This window comes from Cavia porcellus, unplaced genomic scaffold (genome assembly GCF_034190915.1).
Source record: "Cavia porcellus strain 051 isolate PalLab524CR breed Dunkin Hartley unplaced genomic scaffold, mCavPor4.1 scaffold_22, whole genome shotgun sequence".
Lineage (NCBI taxonomy): Eukaryota > Metazoa > Chordata > Mammalia > Rodentia > Caviidae > Cavia > Cavia porcellus.
The window spans coordinates 28104494-28131019 of NW_026947505.1; the positions used below are offsets into that span (position 1 = coordinate 28104494).

At 39.0% G+C, this 26526-nt stretch overlaps 1 long non-coding RNA gene across 2 annotated transcripts in view; it reads left to right on the plus strand.

Moving 5' to 3' along the window:
* The window catches only part of LOC134472080 (uncharacterized), a 45984-nt gene extending 26689 nt beyond the window's left edge, over nt 1-19295 (plus strand). For both annotated transcript variants that reach the window (XR_010041907.1, XR_010041908.1), the window contains one exon: nt 18040-19295. This is a non-coding gene — a long non-coding RNA (uncharacterized LOC134472080). The remainder of the gene's footprint in view (nt 1-18039) is intronic.
* Nucleotides 19296-26526: the final 7231 nt, after the last annotated feature.

Genomic DNA, 26526 nt, shown 5'->3' on the forward strand with positions numbered 1-26526 from the left:
TTCTTCCATATAGGCATATATAGGAGGACCCAGTTTCTTTGTTTCTTAGTTACAGTTTGTCTGAAATGCATTGACTAGGTGCTCCCACCCACTGCAGTATACTATGGAGGTACTGACCAGGACAGCCTATACTGAGCCCTCAACCTGCTGAGGGCTTCACTGCATTAGGGTGCACTGCCAGCAGTCAGGACTTGGTTTGGGCTAGCCTATTGGGTCTCAGTCAGGTGCATGACCCAGGTCAAGCACTCCCCACCAATCCCACTTGAGAAGGGAAGATGACTGAAGTCACTGCAGCTCCTTGTTCTCACCAGTCTGCCTGGTCCCAGAATGTTGTCTGTTGGAGCCCCCTTTTTCCTATGGAAAGGTTTTATTCCTGTCACTCATTGCAGGTTGATGCAGGTTCTCTGCCAGCTCAGTTCTCTGTTCAGTTTGCTGACTCCCATCCTCAGTGCAAGTGTATTTCCAGTGAATTGAAGTGGCAGGATTTCAGATGGCTCAGTAAGTTACCACTGTGTGAGCTCAGGTGCTGCAGCAGGAGCCCCAAGCCTTTAGCTATTCCAATCGTAGAGCCAGCATTAATATGTTTGATTGGTTCTTCACACTTTGGGTCGAGAGGATTCATCTCCCTCTGTTCAGGACTCCCCATGCTGTATTATGTTGAATTCTAAATTGACTATCTCAGGGAGCCTCTGTAGTCTACTGTTCTCTATCTGCCATCTTTACTAGACTCAAGAACTGCCTGAGTCCTTGAGATGTTCTTCTGAGTTTTCAGCCCATGTGCTAGTTGAGCTCATGGGAAGGCTTGGTTTTTCTTCTAGTTGAGGCTCTTACCAATCAGCATAGCAGAGCCTGCTTCATGGGAAGGTGTAGTTTCTCTTCTCTTCATGTTCATTTTATAATACTGTCCATATCATTATTGGTAAATGTATCTGTTCTTTCTGTATTCATGGTTTTTCATTCTTACAATTTTAAAGCAGTGGCAAAGTTTATTTGAAAAAGTAAAACTGAAGAATAAGGGAGAAATTGGCTCTTCAGAGTTAACTTTGGTGGAATTAAAGAGGAAAAAATAATATTGAAAAATACCCTGGAGAAAGCAGAGAGGGCTACAGTAAGGAAGGCCATGATGGCCAGTGTTTGTGTGTGTGTGTGCCTTCTCTTTTTCTTCATATATGTATATTTTGACCAATCTCAGCAAAACTGCTTGCCTATTTTATTTACCTCTTTAAAGAGCCATAAGAACTTCTGTTTCTTTTTCACATATGTACTTATTTATTTTTGCTCATTCATCCTTTAGGCCTTTTTTCCACTGGACTTAACTTTTTCTAACTTATTAAATTGAGTATTTAGTGCCTCAAGTTTATGGCTTTCTTACTAATGTAAGCTTTTAAAACACAGTGTGTATATTAAAAATATTGCTTTGGTAATATTCCATGAATATTGACTTTTACAATACTCATTATCATCTTGTATTCAGTGTTCTAAATTTTCATTTATCAAGTTAAATGTGATTTTTGTGTGAAACATTATTCAAAAGTATAATTTAAAGTGTTCAAATATCTAGGTTTTTAAACTTGTATTATTGTTATTAATTTCAACTTAATTATAGAAAGATCAAATTATAAATTATTCATGAACCCATTCTTTAATGCATAAAGAGCTAACTTATGGCTTAGTATGAGGTCTAAATTTTTTTTTCTTGGTCTTTTTCCTTTTTATTGGTACCAGGGATCTAACTCACGACTGCCTGCTTGCAAGGCAGGCGCTTATGCCGTTGAGCTAAATCCCCAGCCCCGAGGTCTAAATTTTTTAAGTGTTTTGGAAGTGTAGAATGTAGAGTTGTTTGTATATTTTCTAATTTTTGATTCTATGGGTCCATTAAATTTACTTGATTGTTTTGTTAAATTTTTCTATGGTTTTCTATTGTTTTGCTTGATCTCCCAATAATTGAGAAAAATATGATGGATTTGTCAGTTTTCTCTGAGCATAAAATCACATTTTGTGAACATTTTATCAAATGTGTATAAAGTTTATAAGATAGTTTTATAAGTTTCTGAGTTTGGCTTTGTATATAGTGACCCTCTGTATCTCTAATAATTTTCTGTCTTAAAAATTTTTGTTGGATGCTAATACATGCTTTCTTTTAATATTTGCCTAGTACATACTTTTCATTTTTCTTCCATCTTTCTACTTCTCTAAGTTTTAATTTTAGTTTTATCTATAGCATATATGGAACTTGTTTTTGTGCTTGTGTTATCCTATTTGCTTATCTGTTTCTCACCTCCATCTGTATTTATTTATTTATTTAATTTTAAAGAGAATAAAACCAAACAAAATAAGATATAATGAAGCCAATCAAAACAAAACAGTGAAAGAGATACAGAACTTCAAAACAGGATAATAGGAAATCAACAATGGCTACCGTAATGCCTCTTGTTATCTTTATAATTGCTACTCATACCATCAGGCATAATAAAACTCAACAAAACAGATCAGAATAAAGCCAATCAAAACAGAACACAGAATAAAACAAAACAGTAGAACAGAACAGTAAAAACAATATTGGATTTCAAAAACAAGACAGAAGGAAATCCCCCATATTTGCTATACTGCATATTGTTATGCTTTTAATAGATGCTCAGACTACTGGCTTTAGGCTTGCAAAGTCAATCAGACAGTCCAAGCATTAAGTTGATTTTGTATGTCAGTTGCTATCAGCTCAGTGTGTCCTCCAAATTAGCTGGTTGCTTATCAGGAAGAGGTTGGTAGCATAAGGGAGCAGTGTCCTTTTCTCCCAGCCCACGCACCAGTTGGCTCATGGGAAGGGTGAATTGGCTTGTTTCTCCTCTGAGAAACAAGAGAAGCCCAGCATGGCTTCTATTGACTCACAAGAAGGGCAAACTGTCTTGTTTTTTCTTTCAGGCCCAGCAAGGCTTCCATCAGCCTCCATCTACATTTATTGTGATTACTGATATGTAGAGTTATTTTCTATCACCCTACTGTGTGCTTTTTTCTTTTCTTAACTTTGTTATATTGTTTTTTTAAAACATTTACTGTTTGAAGTTGAGACTGTGGTTCTTAGTATCCTAATACCTTTTCTTTCTTTCACCTAGTTTCAGATCATACTTTACTATTTTCTTTTAAAAGCCGCAAAGTGAAAGCTATATTAGCAGTAACAATAATAAAACATACATGTAAATAATTATACAAATATGCATAAATATAACCATACACGGCAAACAAATGTCACATGACCAACTGTGGTGTGTCTTTCATACTTCACATTATTTAATCTTGACAGGAACCATGTTATAGAGAGCCCTTTCCTGTCCTCATAGTCTAGAAAGTTTGAGTTTATAATCCCATGGAAACATTATTGGAATTCTAGAAAGTTAATCCCAGTTCTCCACATCTAGTGCAACTTGTGATGATAGTAAAGACACTAACACAGATTTATAACTCTGGGGATCCAGAGGGTCCTGGTCTGACCAGGATGAAGTTTCATTGGAACAAAGGCCTCAACCCAGGGTCTCACCTAGATTTTATTATTTCATGAGGAAGGAAATGGCTTGAGGATGAGTGACGGTGAGAATGGAAGGAAATACCTGAGTACTGTGAGCTGGGCTAGCTAGGAGGCCTGAAAGCACCTCTGCAGAGAGAGGGATACGCAGAAAGACGATCTGCACAACACAATTGAGGTAGTAGCATTTACTGTTTTGAGAGCAGGTGCTTCACCTCTGATGTGCAAACTTTTCTACCCTGGGAAGTCATAGCCTCTTATCTAGAGGCTTGAACCTAGTTGACAGTCCTGGAGTGGTGGTTTCTCTTTCCACCTGCCTGGCTCAACCATCTTTTGGCAGTCATGGGACAGGGAATCAGTGGCTGTCAGCTGTTGTACACTAGCAAAAGAGCTTCTTTATATTTGTATTATACCAAAATACCTGTAATGTGGCCTACTGTTCTAGGTGTGTGTTTCTTTTTCTCTGGGTGAACTAATTGATATATTAATCAATGCTCTCCTCTGTAAGGAATTGTAAATTCCTGTGTGACTTCTCTGTCCTCTGCAAAGAGAAACAAAGGTCTTCCTCATTCCTTAGTGGATCAAGGATTTTCTCATTTCCTGATCCATGCCCATAACCCTTTACTCTGTAAATTGTGATACACACTTAAAGGTGGCAAGTATAGAGGAGCGACACACAGCTTTTGCAATCTCAAACTGCACTGTGTCACTGGGCCCATGATAAAATAAATTAGTGCTGCTTTTTAAAATATGTTTTTGCCTCATTTTTTGAACTCGAGTTTGGGGGCTCGTTTGTGGATTACAAGATCAGCTAACTTTATAGATTATGCATCAGTACCTCGCTAGCTCTATTTACATTGCTTAGAGGCAACTGAAGGGAAAAGGAAATAGCTAGCCAGCTCTGTTTATATCAGTACATGCAGAGAGGGTCAGGTTTAGCTAAAGTGGAAATAATTGCTCTTTGCTTAAGGAGAATCATCCAAGTGATCCTCCACACTTTGTGAAACAGGAGATATTAACAAAGTGAATGTTGTCTCCCTCCAAACAATAATAGGATGTAAAGATGCATTAACTCCATTCTCTCTTCCGATTACTGACTGTTTTCTGTATCTAATTATCATGCATGCAAGCAGAACCCTTGTGTTGCTTCAAATCATGTAAAGCAGAGTCCAAAATTACTCTACAGCTCAGTTGCTCAAACCCTTAAAGGACCTCAGCCTGGCACACAACATGATACAAGCATGATAATTTTAAGACATATGTTCAACAAATAGACTCAAGCATTTTGAGATCTATCAGAAACGAAGATTATAGAAATTACAAGCTGATATTTGATAAAAGAACAAGCTGTTTTCTGAAGCCTGGAACAAGCAGTACATCAGAAAAGAAGCTAAGTAGCCAAGGAAGATTCGGGGAAAGTTCTGTAATGCTCTATTTAATCCAATGCACACATCACCTGATATGCTGATCCTGAGGTTTTGGAAGCTGGGATGGAAGAAATGAAAGAAGCCACAAAACATCACTGCAAGGCTCTCATTGAGGGTGGAAAACAACTGGAAATTGTAAAGGAACTTTAGGAGAAAAGACAACTCTGGAAACTTTATTTAATGCTCACTTGTGTTGTTTATAGTATGAAGGGCTAGCAACATTTGAGAGGCTGGGTGTCTCCTCAGTCTTGTCTGTAGTTTTTAATACTGAGTATAGGAAGGGGTTCTAGTGTTACTTTTCTGTCTTCAACTACAGAGTGCTTGAGATATATGGATGCTTGGTAAATGTATCCTGACTTTGGATCCTCTGGGAAGATAAGCCCTGACCAGCAGGAAAGAGAATGCAGATTGAGACCTATGGGGCAGCTTCTGAAAATCCAGACCTGGAAGTTGCCAGGAGTCTTGTGCTGATTGCTAAGTCTTCTGATGACTCAAGATGACAATTCCTATGAAGTATAAAAGATCCCTGCAACTAAAGAGGTGGTTTCTGCTTCTTATTTATTTGTGGATTAATTTATTATAAAATGAAAATCCACCACTACGTGTCCCATTCTCTATCACCTGTAGACTGAAGAGTGAGCAATGTGTTTGGAATGAGAATTGCAAACTTCTTTGATTACCTTTGTTTTTGTGATTTAAAATAAAGACATAAACTAAGCCCTACTGGATCTAAGAGGGAATATGTCTCACACACTGAGAAAATAATAAAATTAATTTGATATACAAGGCTGTACACAATAAACACACTTCCTAAGGTGATTTTTCTAAACATGGATCCTTAGCATTATGATTGGTACATTGTGTCAACTTGAGAAATCTAGAAGCTTAACTAAGTAACTCAGCAGCTCTACCTTCTCGGGGAGAGGACAAGCATTTACCTCTTTAGGATGTTTTTCATTGTGTCAATTTGAAAAGGTCAGAAGTTTAACTAAGTGATTCAACAGAAGATCAGTGTCCTTACTTTGTAAAAGTCCTCAGTCTGTGCAAGAGGAAGGCAGGGAGATGGTGTGAGTGTTACACCCATTCAAAGGATGTAGCCTGCTTACAACATAAGGGAGGAAAAAGAGACTCGCTCTGCCTTCTTTTTTCTCTTTTAGCTTTTTCTGTCTTCTGCTGCCTTGAACTGTTGTTTCTGTCGTTCCACTCTGCTTTGGAGCTAGCTAATTATGGATTGAAACCTCTGCAAACTGTGAGCTAAACAAACCTTTCCTTCTTTCATTTTGGGTGTTAGGTATTTTGTCTCAGCAATGAGAGAAAAGTAGCCAAGACACTTAGCAACTGAGATTTACTGAATAAACTGCTACAAAGGAAACTTAGTGTAACTTGTAGGCTTGTAAGGCTTTTACAATTCATTATAACTGCAGTAAAATAAAATGTTTCACAATCATGAAGCAATCTGACATTGAAATATTCTCATAAATGGCAACTGAACTCTACAGAAGAGAAGAATGCTCTTGCTCATCATTTCCATGATGCTGAGTCCATAGAATCCCTTTTGTAAATTAGAAGAGCACACAGTAATGCAGAATGGCTCACCTATCACTTGAAGGAGAATGGGAAAGGTGGTGATGTCTGAAACAGGAGCATTGCCCTTGTAACCTTCATCAGGACTATGTCCTAAAATCAATGAAGCTCACTGTTTTAAACAAAGGTGTGTATGAGACACAGGCTCAAGATAGTTCCAATGGTCCATACTTCCTCTGATACTGACACCTGGGTATAATTCTCTTCTTTTGAATGTGGACTGAATTTAATGACTTCAAATGAATAGATGGTAATGAAAGTAATGAGATTTTTTTTTTGCTATTAGGTCATAAAAAGATTGTTGTTTCTTTTATGGAGTGCCCTCTCATTGTTTATGAACCACCCAATGGAAAGATGCCTGTAGTATGGGACTGATGTCTCCAGCCAGCAGCCAGTTGGTCCTGGGCTTGCTCAAAACCCATCAATGAATGGGAGCCCTGAAATAACGTGGTAGGCAGATAGAGAGGGATGTATGAGCTTCTAGAAAAGCTTGAGATTTGGCAGGTAGGGGCACATAGACAGGAAGGAGCAGAAGGTAAATATCCAGGCTCCCGCTAGGTAGAGCGTTGCTGCATGTGGTTCAGTTCCCCATCTGGAAACAACAGTTATTGAGCACAGAAACTAGCTATCATGTAAAGCACCTAGAACTGGACTTTGCACATAGTAAATGTTCCAGAATGGCTAGTATTATTTAGTATTATTATTTAGAGACAAAATGAGTATTTCCCATACCAAGAAGGCCCAGGAATTGAACTTCAATCAGTTTTCATCACATTCTTTTTGGGTTGTATTTTCTATAACATACTTGTCAAGAAGAATCTACTGTGTATAAAAAACAAACAAAGCCCTCAGCTCTGTTTCTAAAAAGACAATATAAAGATTGCATAGCTTTAGTTTCAGGAAACCAAGATTAAATCAGTAGGAAAACCAAAATCTCAAAATATTTTTCTACCTAGTTTTCTGTGGAGTTGTGGATAAAGAGTAGGTACAGATATTAATTTCCCTTGAGGCTACCACAACCCAGGATAAGAAATCCTGACATGGTCATGTCAGGACTAGAAAATCGCCTCACAGGATCAGGCATCAGGATGGAGCCTGCCTTCTTTATTGTGTTTTTCTTAATTAAAACTTGTGAAATGAGAGCAGTAGAGGTGCCATGCCTGTCTCCAGTCATTTGTAAATGTTTTAAGTTGACACCATACAAAATCCAGATTGTACTGCCTGACTTTCCTGGTCCTCTGTTAATCAGAGTTCAGCTTCAGGCTAAGGTGTTAGATAATATAGCAGCGTAGTTACTGAGCTTGGAGTTCCATCAGAAATGTGTGCTCTGCTAACCATGAATAGTTGTCTTAATGTTGAGACTACTTTGAATGAACAAAGGATGCCTGCTAATGGTGGCAACCAGGGATAAACCTGCTGAAGCCATCCAGATCATCTACAAGATGTATAACAGGACACAAGACAGTGACCACTTTAAAATCATTCCTTATCTTTGTCCAGTATTTAAATCCTTCTTTCTTCATGCAACAATTAACAATTCCATCTCATTCATCTGTGAAGGTCTTTAGATTAGGTCTCATATTGGAGGCAAAAGATGAACAAAACTGCTAGCATCAGTTTTGGGGCTCAGCTTAGCAGAGAAAAATATGTTTTAACAGATTAAATAACAGAAAAGAGCATAATAAAATAAATGCAGCACATATATGCTGACAGAAATAAAACTAAACCAATCAGATCAGAGGTATATAAGAGTGTTGTGGTAGTCCAGAAAACAGGCAATCAAGTCAGTGTTCCCCAGAGAAATAGAGCAATAGGATGTGAATGTGCATATGTAGATAAAGGGAGAAAGAGATTCATTGTAAGGAACTGGCTCCCATGGCTGTGCCACATGAATCTGCAAGGCAGGTTAGCTAGTAGGAGAGTCAGATGAGTTTCGGGTGTGAATACTGCAGGGTAGCAGACTAGAAGATCAAGGAAAGTTCCATGTTATGGTCTTGGGTCAGACTGGCTTCTTCAAGAACCACAGTCTCTGCCCTTCAGGCTTTAGCTGGTTGGATGAGGCCCACCCCCTCCTACAATGAAGAATGCTTACTCAGAGTCTATTTGAGGGAGGAGGAAGAGAGGAAAAATTTTAGGGAGGAGGGAACCTGAAGGACAGAGAGAAATAGAATAAAGTAGCTTTCCCATAGTGGCAGATAGTGACAAGTTCTAATAGCTGGATCACAGCCAGCAAAGGCAAGAGAGTGCATGCATATAGACTTTTAGAGAACCAAGATAAGCTCTCAAGAAAACACAAGTGCTCACCTCTAATAACTAGGCCATACCTGGGTTGCACATGCTAGAAAATATCTTAGAGAACTGAACGTGTCTCCAACTCAATTATAAGCAATTAGTCTCATTTACATTGTGGTTTTGATGTCTCCATCCTGTGGACTTTGAGTGCCTTGACAGTTGCTTAAAAGTCCTTATAAGGATGGAAACTTCCCCATTCAACAGAAAGGAGGAAATTTCACTGATGAGGGTAAATTACTTCCCACATCACAAAGTTACTTCCTTCCTGTAAAAATCACCATTTTATAGGCTCTGATGCCTGGCTTCTTCAGGTATGTGAGCTCTTTTCACTGGCTCATTCCTACTCTGAGAATGTATCTTTGCTAATAAATCCATATTTTCACTTCTACTTCTGTGTGTCTTGCTCAATTCTTTGCTTGGGATACCAAGAACCTAAGAAATGCACACACTCACCCCTCCATAATATACTGACTTGAATGTTAATCAAAAAATTTAATGTTTGTACAGTGACATTTTAACTACTCTTTCGTCAGTGTCTGGGCTCTGTGGCCCAGCCAGGTGGATACATCACCAACCACTGTCATCCATCCATAGTTGAGGCAGGGGAGCCTTCTTGGGGGATCATTTTTTTGGCTTAGTATGACTCATTAATGCAAGAGGGAATCTTCTCAGGAAGCACAAAGGAAGGAAGAGAAAAATAAGGGAGAGAAGCTAGGAAGATTCATGCTCACAAACAAGTTGCCATGGCAGGTACCAGGGACCTAATCCTGATGGAGACCCTCTGTGGCTTTAGGGCACTTGATTATAGCAAATTGGTGAGAGGAAGCTTGGTAACAAATATGACAGAGCAACTTGAGGCAAGTTATGTAAGTCTTGTCTCACTTGTAAAGATTTATTGTAAACTTTCTTGTTCTAAAGACCACTTAGCCCTGGTGTTTATGCCTTGGCCTGTAACTCCAGCCTGGTGGCATCACTAGATGGTAGCCCTCAGTCATCCCAAACTGCTGAAGCTCCTATGTGAGACTGAGGTGGCTTCTTGAGGGCTGAAGGAAATCCCCAGTTTATAGGTAGCAGGCCCTAGGCAGGAACGTGCTGGAGGTGCAGGATCCATTCACAGTGGGCTAAGGAGTCAGGTGAGATATGAGCATCATCTTCCAGCAACTCACAGATTTGCCATTTAGTTCAGGACCTTGGGCACACTGACCTCTCGGGCATCATTTTGCTGATCTACAAAATGATGGGTTTGAAAATTAAAGTGATAAGCTCAGAATATGCTAAGAACAAGGCTAAAACTTATAGCCAGTACCCCTCCCCACCCCCATATAAACTCAGCAGTCTGTATACACTCCCATTCCTAAGACAGTCAGGTTCTGCATTCCCCTACTGTAAACAACCTTTGAAGTATTCTGGGAAAAGAAAGCCAGCACCCAGGGGTCACAGTGACACAGCTGTCGTAGCACCAGACTTCCTTTTGTTCATGATTCATTTTCTTAAAAAGACAAGCAGAAAGAGGACACAGGAGGAAGAAGATTTCTTCTACTCTCTGGAATCAAGCTCAGTTTTGGTGGAAATCTCTCCTATCCCATTTTCCACATGCCCAGTAACCCAGTACCACTTTATTTCCCAAGGAATCACACCATGGGTGGGTCAGAAAGTGAGTTGACATTTTTACAGCAACTTTTTCCTAATCTCTATTCTGAACAATGTAACAGGAAACAATTCCTACCATCTTGTGAGACCGCTATGTTTTTGCATGGCACAATTCTAATGGTTTTTGGCTGTGTTTGGTGATTGGATGTGGGCAACTCCTCTTCCCTTTGTATGGTTCTCATTGTTTCCCAGTCCTGAACCTTCAGTAGGGGACGCCCTTAGCTATCAGCTAGGTCACCGATTATTTGTGTGCTTTCTCTAAACCGCTGTCCCTCCTTGATCTAGACCAAAATACAAGCCTCCTGAGAGTTCCACAGTAATTTTAGCTAATATTTATCAAGCACTTTTTATGTGACAGGCACTGGAATAAGAAGCTGATTTAAGCCTTGTACAAATCCTACCAGGTAGGTGCTGTTCTTTGTTCCAGTTTACCAACAAGAAAATCTAAGCAGGGAAGGTTTAATAACTTGACTAATACCATATGATCAGGCTCTGGAGGAGCCAGGACCGGACCCCAAACCTGTCTACTGTGCAGACCTTCTCTGTGTCCACCTTAAACTCTCTGTGCTGAAGTTCAAGCCAGTGGGGGCCTGTTGCAGCGTGGAGTCTGCTGTCTGCACATTGATAACTGGAACTAGAAGTGTGTGAAGGAAACTGTGTGGCAGAACTGGTATGTAAAGACTGTATATTAGCCAGGGCTTTCCAGAGGATTACAGCCAAGTGAATGTGTATGTAGCTGTAAAAGAATGTATTAGACTGGTTTATGCAACTGGAGTATGGATGGTCCCACAGTGGACAGCTGGGGAAATAAATAGATGCTCAATTGAAGAATCTAGAGGCCTCAGACAAGAGTCCAGGGGAAATCTCTGGGTACAAGTCCATAATCAAAGGCTGAAGAATATGGAGACTGATGTCTGCAGGTGATGACAGCATCAATAAACACATACACACAGACATACACACACACACAAAGTAGCTTACCAAGAATCTCAAGCCTATGTGAGCAGCATCACCTTGCTGCTTTTTGCTCCATTCACGCCCCAGCCTATTGGATAGTGTCACCCACATTTATGGCAGGTCTTCCTTCTTCTACTCAATGGCCTCTGTCAGTTTTATCTGAAACATCTTCACATTCATTTCCAGAATATGCTTTACTGATTTTCTACACATCTCCCAGTCAAGCTGATAACCAAGATTAGCCATCACAAGGTGGGACTGCCATCTTTCCTCACTGCTGCTGTTTGAGGCCAAAGAAATGGGCCTCTCCTGAAGCAATGCATCTTGGAAGCATAAGGGCAAGAAAGAACATTCTTCAGAGGGCTTACTGAACAGTGTGTTACCAGGCTCCCAGTCACTGCATTGCCAGCCTTGATTCTACAGCACATCTCAGGTTCTGGAGCTGTGTTTAACTCTTGGGAGTTCCCAAACAAGGGACAGATGGACAATGAATTAACTCCTTACTTTGGACTCCTGAATGACTTGCTAAAAACAAAAATGGTGGCCACAATGTAGCATAAGGAAGTCCTGCAAAGTTGCACCTTGCTTCTGATCACTGCTACAGTTCCTTTAAACATTCTTTTTAAATTACTTTTTTCAGTGCACCTAAGTTTTGTTGCTCTAAGAATCTTCAGATTCACTTTTAAGACATTTAACACTGCTTGTAGATCCATAATGTACTTCCACTTTTAATGTAAAGCAGTTATTTTGGTTTTGGTTTCTTGTTTTGATGTTCACACAACTTGCCCGGTTGTGTCTGAATTGGCAATAATTTTGTAACATGGGCTGCTATACTGAATCCTTGCAAAGAGCAATCCATTTATGATGAATTTTAAAAGCTTTACGCTAAATTCCTTATTTTTACTTTGTCATGTTGTTTTAAATTGAATGTCAATCTTATAAAAATGTGTTTTCCTTAGTATATATTCAACAAGAGTGTTTAATTATAGCTTCCTGGAGGCTGAGAAAGACCATGCAAGGATGAAAATTATGAAAATGGAAAATAATATGGATTGAGGTCTTTAGAACCTCATACACTATTGGAGGAAGCACAGTCAACATTGCACTAAATACTCATGGGATTTCTCTCATATCAAAGAGAAAGCACGGTCAAAGTTATAACCATAATTTCCTCATGACTAAATTTGCTGATGCCATGAAAGCTACTATTATATTTTCTCCAAAGCATCTATCTGAGCAACATCTGTTCCCATAGCTACAGAGCAATATCCTACTCCTTACCCTGCCCATAGCAATACAGCAGCCCCATTTCAAAGGAATACAGTCAATCAACATGTAAAAAGTAGTTTCCCAGGACAACCATAACAAATTAATACACTGTAGGTGGCATAAAGTAACAGAAATTTATTTGTAGAAGCCTTGAGTCTAAAATCAAGGCATAGGCAACCCCATGCTATTTTCAAAGGCTTTAAGTGAAGAACTGTTCACTGATTTTCTCTTAGCCTCTAGTGGCTTCTGGCAATCCTTGACTTATAAATGCATCACTCTAACTTCTTTCAATGTATGGAATTCTCCTGGTTTTCCTCACATCTCCACTGTGTTCTTATATGGACACCAGCCATAACTGGATTAGTCATAATGGGATTATCCTGATGACTTTATATTTACTTGCTTTTGTCTTGCAATAATTCTATTTGAAAATAAAGTTGGAGGCTAGAATTTCAAGAATCCTTTTTTGGAAAGACACAACTCAACTCATCACAATATCCAAGTAAACTTCATGCATTCCTTCCATTGGTCCCCAACTCTTTTTTGGAGTTCAGAGCCATAGCTGATCTAATTGCCTCTTACTCTTTTAGGTCTGGCTTTCCCAGGTTTGTTCAAGGCCTTTCGGTTTAGTCAAGGTTCATGGTCATGTTTCTCCACTCTTTCTTTGATCTTCTTTTCTTTCCCATGCACTATCTACCATCCTCCAATGCATGCCTCAGATGCCATCTTCTCTGAAGCTAATACCAGAGGGATTCTAGAAATCTTAGGGAGCTCTGAAACACTTGAGTAATACATTGCTGCTCTTCATACCTAATTTTTGTTAAGAAAGGTATTCTTTAAAAAAAAAACTTTTCTATTTTAAAGAGAACAAAACAAAGCAAAACAAATTAGAACAGAAAAATGCAAGTAACACAGGACTTCAAAACAAAACAACAAGAATTCAACAGTGGGTACAGTAATGTCTCTTGTTTTCTTTGAAATAACTGTCTATACCTTCACATACAATAAATTCAAACAAAACAAAATAGTATAAAACCAATCAAAACAAAAGAATTAAAGCATTATGGGACTTCAAAACAAGACAATAGGAAATCAACAATGGCTACCATAATGCTTTCTATTATTTGATTTCAATATGTATGGAGGTATGAGTAGCTATTTTGAAGGAAAGTTATTCTTATACAAACAGTCTTGGATTCCTGCATAGTCACATAGGAGTTGCCTTGGCTGGGAACATTTCCTTGCAGGGAATAGGAAGTTCTTCCAACCTGTGTTGGGAAGATCTCTTTGGGGATACCTTTCTCTGTTTTGGTCCTGTGTATACACCCTTGCTCTGTGAAAGCAGGTGATCCAGTGGTAAACAGGAACACCCCCAGAAAAGGGATTAACAGCCTACACCTGCACACAAGAAGGGTATATGAAGATCATCTCTCTGGTCTCTGAACCTTAGGTGGGAGACACTTTGTCATCACAAGGATGCACAAGGATATATGTAGATTGTACACTATTTACTTAATAAATGAATAAATGAATCTTTTAATTGCAAGGCAGGCTAACTAATTTGATTTGGTGGTGTCACTAAATTGACCAAACTATTCAGGCATCTTAGATCCAATGGTTCTAAACTTCAGTATGTAAAATAGGTCCCTCAGAGTACAATACATTTTGAATGCCTGAGTTCACTCCTAAAACTCTGTGGCAGTATGGAAAGGTTAAATCCAGGAAACTGCCTCTCAACAAGACATTCCCTTGGGTGATATTATCATAGTACACAGCAAGGATGAAAATATTTTGAAGTTGTGAATACACATACATGTACACACACATCCACACATCCACAATACTTGTTTTGACTGAGTGATCAGTAAGTTCTACTTTTAAAATTTTGTAGCATATATTTTGATAATTGGTTATTTTTGTCCTGTATCCAAACAAATGTGGTGGTGTTTCATTTCCACAATAGTATTTTGACATGCACATCATCATCACTACTTTAATTTTGGAAATTGCCCTTGAGACCACAGGAAACTTAGTTGCTACAATTAATAGCAAAAAGGGTAGAACAGGATATGGGGGAACTAGGGATGGAGAAAAAAAATCATTTGAAGATCTAGCCTCAGAAGCATATGCTGATCCCTGAAAACCTCAGAGGCAGATAGAGACACACCATTGATTTGCGCTCACTTGATGTTCAAAGATGGGAATGACTGAAGAAAGTTTGTTATGGTTTAGATTTAAAATGCCTCCAAAAAGTTTCACGTTCAGAGGTGGACTTTCAAGAGGTGATTGGGTTGTGTAGGCATTGTATTGGGATATGGAGGCCATAGATTAATCTACTGATGAGTTCATACCTGAATGGGTTGTTAAGAGATATAGCTTAGTTGAAAACTGTTCTTGGGGATGTGACCTGAAGGATATATTGTTGTTCCAGCTCCTGCATTTTCTCTGTGCTTCCCAGCTTCCCTTTCCTCTGCCAAACTCTTCCGGCATACTGTTTCTGCTTGGAACCAGCTAACCACGGACTGAACCCACTGAAACTGTGAGACAAATAAACTTCTCTTTTAAGTTGTAGGTATTTGGTATTTTGTTCCAACAACAGGAAAGCAACTAACACAATGTTCTAGCAGCTGCACTTAGTCTGTGTTGCATGTCTCTGTGGATTCTGGTGTCCATCATGGTAGGCAGGAACTAATTTAACTTTTTTATTTTATTCCTATTTTTTCTTATAAGATATGAATCTATGCAGAAAAGAACTGAATGGAGAGAGACCATGAGCAGCCCACAAACAGAACAAAATAGAAGCAACTATAACATCTGTCTATCTATCTATCTATCTATCTATAATATATCTATCTATCTCTATAATCATATATATAATCTCTCTCTCTTTCTCTCTCTCTCTCTCTCTCTATCTATCTATCTAAAATCAGCTATTTACACATACAGAGTGAAATTGCAATCATTTACTGGCATGAAGAGCAATCATCTTTCCATTTCTACTCAACCTACCAGTTGCCTCTATTTGATCTATTTTTCAACTGCTGTGTTCATTTTTGTCCCTAGAATAGGGAGGTGAGCATTGCAATTTGGATTCCGTCTCATTGTGTCTTTTTCCCCCTTCTGGGCAGATTTCCTGAATAAAAGATTTCTCTCAAAGTTCATTTCCAGGCGCTTATTTTTCTTTAAAAAAGAAAAGTCCACAGATTTTTCTTTGCAGACTTAATGTCTGAAACACACCCAGTTCCCGCTCCCAAATAGTTTCCTCTGTATGTTTCTCCATGTGGGTTTTATTCTAAGTGGAGCCAAGGTTGCCGTGGGCCAGACAGAGCCTTTTCTGAGCCCATCCTAGAGACTATGGTGTTTCTATAAGTTACAAACACAGATGAAAAAGTACTTTCCCTTCTTCAAGCCTCACCAAAATGCTCTCTGATTTAGATGAGTGACTTTTTTTTAAGGTTCCACATATACTGAAGACAATCTTAAATTCTCTGCCCCAGCAGTGGAAACATCTGTATACACCACACACTTTAGTCACTGAAAGTACTCGACCCAGAGCAAGTATCAGACTCTGCTACCTTAGCAAAACCATAGTGCTCTTGTCAGCAATAAAATGAACAAGGAGTATGGAATGGATTAAAGTGAGAGGTGAGAAAGAGTGAGTACTTTATTTACTTAAGGCAGCTTAGTTGCACCTGACATTAATAAATGAAAGGAAGTCTGGTCAGCTTTTCTTTTGAAACAACCATACAAATTGGAACATGTTCATCTAGGCAACAGAACATGAAGAAAAATCCAGAAGTTGGCAATAAACTGTTTAAACTCATTGATTTATATTTTTTCTAATAAATTCACAGTAATCAGATTTTTGGAGAATTTCATTAAGTTTTACTTCTTGCAATGAACTTATACTCTGCAGTGCCACAGAAAGTTCATATGAAAGCTGAATTGTAGGGGGTCGGTATCTGCAAACTCAGTGCAGCTTGATATAAATTTTCCTTCCTGATAAAATTTTTGAGACTCAAATTTGTAGGTAATGATCACATTCATTAAAATAATACCTTTATTTTTAGTATGTTCCAGATACTGGACTGAGTGCTTTACATAAATTACTTCACTCACCAAACCCCATTAAATACTATAATTTTTACTTTGCTTGTGGCTAAACTGTGACCCAGAAAAGATGAACAACTGTCCAATGTTACATATCCAGCTGGTAAGACATGAATTTGGCAGCTGCCTCTGCAGCCTGTTTTAATCCCTAAGATTATTAAGTAAAGCTAACTTATCCAGGAGCTGATCATCTATTATTATTATCTATCATGGGAGTAGCACACAACAATATTTTGCACAAGGCAGGTCAGTGAAATAAATCAATGTTACATTTTCTATGAAAAACACAGAGGTAATACAGCATGAGAAATTAATATCCTTTAGTAGACAAAAGACTAGCAACCAAGCTGAGTTATAATTCAAGTTAGTATATATCCTCATTGAAATCTTAGCATATTTCATCAAAGTTCAGATTAAATCTTTCAAAAAGACCCATGTGATTGATAGCATTTCTCAATAGCCAAATGTTGCTCTTCATGAAGTCAGTGTGGCTAATGCATAGACACTTCTATTTGCACATCCAAGAATCTTTGGAAGTCTGGGATAAAGATGGGTGCTAATTGGAGGAGGGCAGACACTGAGGGAAGGAGGGTCAGAGGTTAGGAAAGTGTCCCTGACCAGATGCAGCTTCTGGTTGGTTATGCGCCCAAAATCTCAGACACCCCCACCATACCATCGCTGTTTTTCTTGCTGAAGGAGAGATGGAATAGAACAAGATAAAAAGAGAAAGAAGTGAAAAGAATATGTTTTAAAATATGAAAGAAAATTGAGAGGAAGGGATTTTAAAGGCTCTTTATCTCACTCTCATGGTAAGAAGATAAAAAAACAACCAAAGAATCCCTTATACTTTTTTTCCCTTCTTTTTTTTTTTTTTTTTTTTTTTGGAGACAGGGTCCTGCTATGTATTTCAGTTTGGCCTGTAACTCATTGTGGATTTCAGGCTGTCCTTCAACTCATGGAAATCTCCTGTCTTAGCCTTCCAACTGCTGGGATTATGGCCCTACACCACCATGCCCAGTTCCCCATTTTACTCTTAGCAATATTCAGCAATATCTACATTATAATAGTTATTTATTTGGCAAAGAGATAACAGGTAGAGGAAAGAGAAAATAGAGGAAAATGAATGTACAGTACCAGGAGGTTATCTAATGTCACAATATAAATGCGGTTTATGTGCTTTCTGTTAATTCAACAATTTACAAGATTAACCCATTCGGTCTCTCATTGTTCCAGATAGAGATCCTCAGCATGGGATCTGTGAACCTCAGAGGAATCCACAAACCTGAAAAAATTCCAAATTATGAAGTTGCTGTGGCTTTTATAAGGAAGATTTCTGGAGAGTCCCTCAGCATTTCAGTGGTGTTTCCCAAATCTATAAAGACTAAGAACTGCAGATTAAAGAAGATGTGTTTTAGAAATTCTAGCTTTAAAGTTCTGACCCAGAAGCCAACTGTGGATTTTCCTTTGTGGTGTTTCCCTTCCCTCAAAAGGATAAAATGTGACCTTATCAGATGTTCCAGCAGTCCAGATATTGTAGTTCTTTCTGGGCAAAAGTCCATATCCTGTAATCATTTCTGTTGTGATAAGGTTTAACTTTCCCACCATACATCGTTTGCTTCTAAGTGAGCTCTGTCTGTCAGTCTCGTCTAAGCATACGGCATTCATAAAGGGAACACTGTCACCCAGGAAAAGTTTGACCAGCATGGAGAAAGGAGATAATCCCAACCTTGATTTGGACGCTATGCTTCCGTTGATACCACCTAAGATTACAAAGATACATAACCCTTTGGTCTCACATCTACTGTTTTTGACAAGTAAGATTACTAAATCTTTCTCTTCATGTTAACACTGAATTCAGTCACTTTTTATTTGTCATATACACCTCTAGCTGATTTTGAGAAAGGCAGCACTTTGTGTATAATAGTTTTAAATTTTATTTTATTGTATTTGGTAATTGTTTAGTATATCAAAGATTTGGAAATCCTGATGTCTCTTGCAGTATCAATTGTCTCTCCCATTCCCAGGCTATTTGTTGGCATATTTATCATGATCTTAATGATCTGTCCAGGTGACTGAGTTCACTACTGATCAGGAAAAGGAGACTAAAGGCACCTTTTCCTGTTGGGTGCTGATTTAAGTTTATCCATGAGTCAGTGCACTCAGGATACAAAATATACAGCCAATTGTCAATTCAGGGGACTAGAAGAGACTTCAGTCTACATTTCTCTGTTTTGGCAGTTTAAATATGTAAAATTTATCCTAATGAACTTGCTAAATAGGTAACCCTCTTATATAAAGCACTAGAAATTTTCCATTCTATCACATGGAAACTACTGTAGAGACACAGAAATCAAATTCGCTTAGAGATGGAATGGGTGCTCCAGGTGGTGTTGAGGTCCCTAACATTGAAGCCTTCAAGGATCTGGTCAGTCACAGATTGGAAATAAAATAGGAAAGACTTGGAGATCAAATAAAACATTTAATTCTGAGGTCAGTATGGTGATTTTCCTTGCCCCCCCCACTCATTCTCTCTTTCTACATACACACACACACACACACACACACACACACACACACACGTATATACATATATATTTATTTTGTTTTTTAGTGTAAGTGACTCCTAATAATGGATGCTAACCAGTTCAAATTGTCTCAGGCTCACTGATGTCATCATGATCCCTCTCTACATTGTGTCCTTTGTGTGTGGTTTTCACTCCCACGTTGTCTTCTCTTGCTGTAGACAAATGGTTCCAGCCCAAGATAAAAAAATATCCGTGCTCTAACTTTCTCACCAAATCTCTTGAGGCTGACCCTTGATTAGGCTGGAGGAGGTTATGTGTCCATCCTGCTATAAGAGAGGAGAGCTACTGTTCTGGTTATCTATGCTTCATGAAAAGTCTCTCAAAACTTAGGGCCTAAAACAACAATCATCTTAATATTTCTCATGGTTTCTGAGGGATATAAATTGGGTGAGCTCAGCTGGTGACTTTGGTTTGGGGCCCCTCATGGATTTGCAGCCAGATTGTGGCTGGAACAGATGGAGAGTAGATGGTGCTGGAGGGCAGACTGAGCATGAGCACTTTCTATGTGGTCATGAGGCTTCTCCATGTGGTGTCTCCACCTGCACCAGTGTGGGCTTCCCCACAGCATTAAGGCTTCAGGGAAGTCAGACTCCTTCCAAATCAACAGCCTAAGAGAATGAGATCTAGGTGTTTGGAACTGTTATGATTCAGACCCAGAAATTATATAATGTCATTTTCACTGCGTAATATTTTATGCTACATACACAAAAGTGTATGTAGTTTTAAGGGTGTGTATTTAGATTTTACCACTTAATGGAAGAGTGACAGGGTTCCAAGTTTCCTTGGAAAATGTAATCTTCACATGTACTAATGGGTTTAATCCATTCAGAACCTTATCCAGCGCTGAGCACACACAGTAGACAATCTCTATTGAACACCTGGGGTCCCTAATAGGAGAAAGGGGCTGAGGTCATAGAAGCAATCTTTATACCAGCTTGAGCTCAGTGAAGAAAGAGGGAGGTCAGTGTTCTACCTATTGTATATTTCTATAATTTCTTTACTGTGTAATTTGAATTTTGAAGAAAATGTACTTTATTTTTGTCAAAACTAAGCACAATTTGATTTTAAAAGTAAGATAATTGCCTAGTGTGATAGATAACTTATGCTTGTAACCCTAGCACTCTGAAATCCCAAGGCAGCAGAATCACAATTTTGAGCCCAGACTGGACTACTTAGTGACTTAGCAAGACTTTACTTTTTTTTTGTCTTTTTCCTTTTTATTGGTACCGGCGATCGAACTCACGACTGCCTGCTTGCAAGGCAGGCACTTATGCTGCTGAGCTAAATCCCCAGCCCCACAAGACTTTACTTTCAAAACAAAAATAAAACAAGAGCCAACAATGGAGCTCAGCATGAAAGCCCTAGAGGATTCCCATCCCAATTAATTAAATTCAATATAAAAGTTTAAAAAAATAAAAATATTAAATTATACCCTACTACCTAAAATCTGTCAATCACAAATAAATTTTGGGCTTAGATTTTTTTATGCTAAGTATAAGAAGATTAATGGCATTAACAAAGGTGAGGACAATATACTCTTTTTAAAGGTATGGGCAACCAGTTTTAATGTTGCTGAGAAAGTCTGCTAATTACAAATATTTCTGAGTATCTCTTAATTAAGCATCTTCAAGATTATAAAAGTTCCTTTCTACTTTCATCATGTTACAATATTACTATGTCAAATAAGATTTGGTAAGTACAGGCAACATATCTATGAAAAAGAGATTTATTTTCCTTAAAGTGCTCAAAAATTCAGTATTCTTATACCTCTCACAAAGTGCCATTGGCTTCCTCTGAATTAGAATCAAGCTTTCTGTGTTTTTTATCAATGGGGAAGCATCTACTCAAAAGAAATAGATTTATTATTGTACACTCACAATCAAAATGTAAAAAATTACCGTAGGTCTGAATAATTGTTGTCTTAAAGATTTATTTTCATTTCCCCCAGTTGACTGATAGCTTAACTGCAACACTCCTACAGCTAAAACCCACTCACCCTGCTCCCCATGCTTTAGGATGGCCAGCTTCACCTCAGGACCCATTAAGTGCTATGGTGCTCCTGGCTTTCTCCCCAGTACCTGCATCTTTGAGGTGGCCATGAAAGGATTTTGGAGGTGTTCGGGTCAGCCTCCTTCCTTGCCTCACCAACATTCTCAGCTTGGCTGTCCTAGATTGTGCTTCACTCTTTGGCAACCACTCTGTGAGATTTCTGAGCAGCTTTCTTCTCTTGGATGGATTCTGTGTCCATAAGTTTAGTAGAGGTACCAGCTAAAAAAAAGGTACCATCTGAGCATTCAGATGATAGTCTATCATGCTACCTATCTGACTTCAAACAACATATTTCCTTAATTTTTTAAAATCCAGTTTGACTAAATTAATCTATTATTTTACCATTACATAGAATTTTTGGTCACAAAAATCTATCCTCCATTTTTACATCTTAGTAGATACACTTGAGCTTGAATATGTGAATTCACTGCTGATGAGCAATATCTTGCCAGCTTTTACCAGTCAATCATGAAAAGGACAAGGAAATGCATGGCCTGAAGTGCCATTTAGTGTCACCAGCAAGGCTGATTTTGTGTCCCATCTCACAAACAGGACCTCCCAAATTTGCCAAAAGAGGTGCCCTGACCCACAAGACTTCTTTTTCTATCTTCTGATTTCCTCAACAACCTCTGAGTCCCCTTCTCCCCTTCTCCCATCAGATAATGCATTCATCTATCTTCATGGTAACGACTTAGACACCATCAGTTTCTGGGCTTTGAAGCCTTAATCTTTTATACAGGACAAGGATTACTGCTTCCAAAGAACTTTCACATTCATGGCCAAGTTTGAATTCCACCATAATTCTGTGAGATTGGCAGGATTAATATGATCCTTACATTTACAGGTGAAAAAAAAAAAAAAGGCTCAGAGAGATTAAGAGATTTGTCCCAAGATACTCAGCTAGGAAATGGCAAGGAAGTGCCTCAAATTCACAGGTTTGATTCATGCAATATGCTTACCATTATGCTAAACCTTCCTGAGGGATCAAATGGCACATAGTTGTTTAATCTTATTCTTCACCTTTGCTCCTCAGAAAGGTGTGCAGAGACTGGATCTCATAATCCTTAATCTCAGAGTAATTTCAAAGTTAATGTTCCCTCATAACATAGGAATGGAGAGAGCAAAAGAGGGGTGAAATGGTGAGGCCAAGTGCGCTGAGTGGACCTGTGCACAGACTCCACAGAGACCACCCTGTACTCCTTTGGAGACGCTCTGCATTATAAGATGGAGTGGAACACTCAATGGTATACACATGTTTCAAAACATTACTATACAGATATGTTTTCATAATGAAACCTCAAATCTTAAACTATACTTATATTTGAAGTTTTTCAAGGTCAGTCTCTTGGTGTAAAATATCACCATTTTTTGAAACATTATGGTATTATTTAACAAAAGCTGAGCAAAAAGCCAGAAACAAAATATTTAACGTAAGTGTAATCATGTTCTTACCCTGATCCAAAACAGTAACATAGTCCATTTTTCCAAAGATTAACTGGATTCAGAGGCCAAAAATCCATTAAATTTCCCCAAATGGGGTCTTGCACTGATGGGATGTCAGAGTTTAAATGTGAAAATGAGATAAGGGGATGTGATTTGCCCAATACTACCACACAAATTCAATTTTCTCTCCCAGAGGAGGTGGAGTCTAAAATATTTGTTCATTCCACTCCAAATCCCTGAGCAAAACAGCCCCATCAGGTTCATGGATCCATTAAAATATTTTTTCAGATAGTAACTTCTCTTCTTGTTTTCAAATCCAAATATGAAAACTCGGAGTATTAACTAAATTTTTTTTCACACAGATTGTGTCTTAAAATCAGTGCTAAAAATTTATGAATTACTGACATACAAAAGTTAGAGGAGAATACATGAAAGACTAAGCCCTTGATACTCCTTATGGACAGGATACTTATCATTTCCTCAGTCCGGCTGATTTGCAGTTCAGAGTCTCTCAAATATCTCAATAGCAGCACTTTCTTATTTTGCAAATGTTGTTAGAGATCACGTTGGATGATATCAACAAGAAAGTGTGGAGACCATTTGGCAGGCACACAACCTCTTCAGGCTGGGTGCAGAGTCACCAGGTAGAAATTACAGTTTCAACTTTCACCCAGACATAAACCATTGTAAAGGTCATGGGGCTTGAAGACCAGGCATTTGGGAGAGAAAGATAGACTTCCCAGAGGACCAGGTAAGAAGAATGTGGTCAAGGGAACATGACAGGGGCTCTTGCAAATGGACTGAGTCACAAAAACCAAGCAGAGGACAGATACTAGATTCTAAGACAGTGTAGAAAGCTTCAGATGGACCCTGAGCTAATGTAGTTAAGTTGCTCATAGGAGGCAGAATCAGCCTCAAAAGCTAGGGTGAGACCAGGTCTACAAGTAAACCCTGAAGTGAGGTTAGAATTAACTCTCAGCACAGAGCTAGTGTAAATGTTGAGGACCCTTCATACTCCATCCTGTTGAGACCACATATCCAGTCCCAGAAATCTCTGGTAACTTTGGAAAATAGGAGCAAATGTAATCCACTCATTAGATACCATGGTGAAGCCTTTGAGAAAGATAATAACAAGCATGGCTCTATCCAGAAAGGATGTCCTAAAGATAGGGTACAGTAGTTCCGTGAAATTAATTCTTCTAAGATTTAGCAGTGAATGCGGTCAAATGAAAAATTATGATTTAAAGGAAACAAAAAAATGTTGGTGGAATAGAAGTCACAAGTTATATCTCCTCTGCATTTCAGCTGGCTGGACACAATGTTGTCTGGTTATTTCTGGAGCAAATTTCCTCAGAAGAAGAGTTAATTCAAAGATGTGATGAAAAATGAGACTCCAATAGTTTCACTCCTGGTGAGGCCAAGTCACCCTCATCCCACTACTCTTCAATCCAACATCAATTTGACTCTTATGTCAAACCTCCAAGGTTAGAAGTGTGTTCTTTTGATTTCAAGCTTCAGACCTATCAAAATCTAATGACCACATGCCTGTAATCCCAGCACTTGGGAGGCCTCAGCAGGAGGATCGTCGCGAGTTCGAGACCAGCCTGGGCTACAAAGTGAGCTCAAGACCAGCCTGAACTGCATGGCACGAGACCCTGTCTCAAAAAAAGACAAAAAAGAAATCTAATGACCATACCATTCGTAATTAGGGACTGCAGCTGAGTAGACACGGGTTCCATAGAGGCTTTCCTGAGAAGACATTTTAGTAGAGAGAAAGAGAGCAATGTAATCATGTTGGGAACCAGTATGGTACCATATGCTACACAGGAGGCTGGCAGATGTCCAGGAACTGGGAACAGGGCTCGCTAGCCTAGATGTCTTAACAATGTCTTCTTTGTTGCATTTCTCATTTGATTTAAGGATAAAGCTAAATAGTTTGTATGGAACACAGAAAAATATACTTTTCCAAGATATGCACTCCCCTCATCTAAACGCTGAATAGAAACTCATTTGAAAAGAAAAACTGGCAAGAAATGAATGATTCTTCATGGCCAATAATCTTCCCTAGAAAGATAACTCAAAGGACAATGCCTGCTGAGCAGGTGTCTGGTCTGGATTTCAAAGTCTAGATGAGCCTGCTGAGAGGCGAGAGGAGCTTCAGGGCACTGTCTGTGGTCAGATGACCCCAGCAATCGGGGTGGACACAAAAGCCGGGCTGATTTTTTAAAAAGATATGGTAAAAGTTAATTTAGCCCCAGAAATATATGGGTCCAGAAGATGGAGGAAGCAGTGAGGAGGCAGAGAAATCGCCTGGCTCAAGGAATAATGAAAGTGGCCATTCATCAGGCACCTACTGAGGTGTGGAAGCACCTGGAGCACTGAGCCAAGAGCTATCAGCCAGACAATCTAAGTGCCTTAGGAGTATCACTCACTTCAATCATCAAACCACCCTGGGGAGGCATAATTACTACAATTTGAAATTACAGATAAGAAAGCAGAGGCTGAAAGGTGAAAGGATTTGCCCCAGGCAGTGGTGCAAGCTAGCTGAGAGTGGTGAATTGTTTCTAAACTAGAGGAGAAAGATTCCTTTCTATAAATGAGAACACATAGTTTATTACTCTCTGAAAACTTCCTCTTGGTGCTTAGTGGATGCTAGGAAAATATTATCAAAGGATTATAATTTCTTCTTTTCCAGAGATCAAAAATTCTTGCTCTCTAGCCAACCTATAAAGCATTCCATTTGAGCCTGCAAATCTGGAAAAATCTTCTGTGTAATGCATTTACAGAAAACACCAAGGACTAGAGCTTTTCCTGTGTGGCTGTAAGTGTCCCCTCATTGTCAGTGGGCAGCTTCAGGGGGCATTGGATGGTGGAAGTGGCCACAGCACCTGCTCTTCTCACTCTGATCATCACCCCCTTGAAAATGTGCATTCTGCTCTTTTAAGAAGTTTAGAAAGAGTTTGGCTTCTGAGTCATACTGGTGGGAAAAAAATAATTTCTCCAGACACCAGAATAATGTTAATCAAATAATCTGGTAAGAAACAAAATATGGAAAAAGAGAAAAATGTTCCCTTCTATGACTTTGAGATTAAAAAATAGAAACCCTATTCTATCTTCAAGAGTTGAGCATTAATGACTACTATGTCTTGACAATTCAACATGTGTCTGATGTTGAAATAAATTTTCAAATTTAATTAGTGATGAGTTGGCAGGAAGCAATGGTCTCCTATGCATGGAAACTTGGGAAAAGAGTTCACCAGGGGATCTAACTATAGGCAGAAAATCAAGCTCCCCTGAGGGAATGCTGAGGTCAGGGGCAGACACTTCATTCCCAGGGGGCTGATTCGGCCATATTCCCTTTTCCTGGGCTTCTTTTACATACCTTACCCTGGGGGGTTCAGAGTCCCACCTCCCCTTAGCTGCTACATCTGTGGCTTGTGCATCTTGTGGCTCTGATACTGGATTTAACTCCACTGCTGACTCCAGGGCTCAGTTCTAACATAACTTTCCACCTTTTCAGTTTGTCATCTTAAGAGAGACTCGAACAGGCTCTCCAGGCTTGTGACTGTGTCCCTGCGGTCAGGTGGCTACCTTGGTTCCGTCTGCTGTGGAAGAGTGACCGTAGAGCTAACAGTACTTTTCA